The sequence below is a fragment of the Nanorana parkeri genome, unplaced genomic scaffold (assembly GCF_000935625.1).
Source record: "Nanorana parkeri isolate BGI_ZX_2015 unplaced genomic scaffold, ASM93562v1 scaffold3175, whole genome shotgun sequence".
Lineage (NCBI taxonomy): Eukaryota > Metazoa > Chordata > Amphibia > Anura > Dicroglossidae > Nanorana > Nanorana parkeri.
In genome coordinates, this window is record NW_017309443.1 from 56,451 (window position 1) to 58,105 (window position 1,655).

A 1,655-nucleotide genomic window follows, 5' to 3' on the forward strand; every position below is an offset into this window, starting at 1 on the left:
TGTGCAGAGAGTGGTAGGAGCCCGTATGACCTGTGTGCATCGGCCCCAATGTGCAGAGAGTGGGAGGAGCCCGTATGACCTGTGTGCATCGGCCCCAATGTGCAGAGAATGGGAGGAGCCCGTATGACCTGTGTGCAGAGAGTGGGAGGAGCCCGTATGACCTGTGTGCATCGGCCCCAATGTGCAGAGAGTGGGAGGAGCCCGTATGACCTGTGTGCACCGGCCCCAATGTGCAGAGAATGGGAGGAGCCCGTATGACCTGTGTGCAGAGAGTGGGAGGAGCCCGTATGACCTGTGTGCACCGGCCCCAATATGCAAAGAGTGGGAGGAGCCCGTATGACCTGTGTGCACCGGCCCCAATATGCAGAGAATGGGAGGAGCCATATGACATGTGTGCACACCCCAATGTGCAGAGAGTGGGAGGAGCCTGTGTGCAACGACCCCAATGTTCAGAGAATGGGAGGAGCCTGTATGACCTGTGTGCATCAGCCCCAATGTGCAGAGAGTGGGAGGAGCTCGTATGACTTGTGTGCAGAGACTGGGAGGAGCCCGCATGACCTGTGTGCACCGGCCCCAATATGCAGAGAATGGGAGGAGCCCGTATGACCTGTGTACCCAGGCCCCGGTGTTGGGAGAATGGGAGGAGTCCTTGTGACCTGTGTGTCACTTTTCATGTTGCTCTGTGAGGTGGAGTTCGGCTTTAGCTATGGAGACCGTCATTGGCAGGAAGAGAGGAGCGGGGGAACCTTCCCTACTACCTGCAAAGAGCGGGTGCCCGCAGTATTTGGCTCCTGGTCACATGATCGTCTGTAGCTTTGCATTGTGGGACGAGAACTGTCACTAAAGACTCTGCTGATATGAGTGCGCCTGCAACACACTGCCGCGGTGTCCCCTGGTCACATGACCCAGAAGTGCATTATTGCGTTTTTTACTGCCTTTCACTCCCCTCCCCCTACTCAGCTGACACTCTATGGGCAATAATATCTGGACTTCCTGTTCTATTTACGTAACTGTACTGGAGGTTACATACAGATCACTAGAGGGGTCCCCAGCAGGAGGGAGGAGGTCCTGATCCCTCTATATAGATCTATCACTAGAGGGGTCCCCAGCAGGAGGAAGGAGGTCCTGATCCCTCTACATTTATCCCTGGTGATGTAATCACTGGGTCTCTGCGCAATGCAGGCAGATCATGGCTGGTGGGAGGGGCTGTAAACATCTTCCTGACTACAACGGACCGCCCTGGGTCATAGGTCACGCCCACATTGGATGCTGAACCTTTATGATTGAAAGAAATGAACGAAAGGGGGCGGGGCCAGGTTATCTGTGGGAGGAGATCCCCGACAGTTCTCCTCATCTCATTGATATATAGCGTATCCTGTCCTCGGCGGGCGGCCATCTTGTGGCGACTCCCGGCTAACGGTTTCGTCTTTCACAGTCGGGGAAATCTTCTTCCCTGCCGCGGTTACGTGGACGTTGCGGAGCCGCGTCCGATATTTATATACTTGAACGTTTTCTCAAGGGCTGATTATTGGTACGTTACACGCGGGGGGCGCGTCCGGCTCCTTCTACATGTGTGTGGGGAGGATGTGTCCAGCCGCACACTGTACACTACATGTGTGTGTGGGGGGAGACGCGATCTGTACATGTGTGTGGGG

The 1,655-nt window shown here is 55.6% G+C and overlaps 1 long non-coding RNA gene across 1 annotated transcript in view; it reads right to left on the reverse strand.

Annotated features, from left to right (window-relative positions):
• LOC108802854 overlaps nt 1-1,560 on the reverse strand; it is a 24,897-nt gene extending 23,337 nt beyond the window's left edge. The window contains exon 1 of the long non-coding RNA XR_001942241.1: nt 1,467-1,560. This is a non-coding gene — a long non-coding RNA (uncharacterized LOC108802854). The remainder of the gene's footprint in view (nt 1-1,466) is intronic.
• Nucleotides 1,561-1,655: the final 95 nt, after the last annotated feature.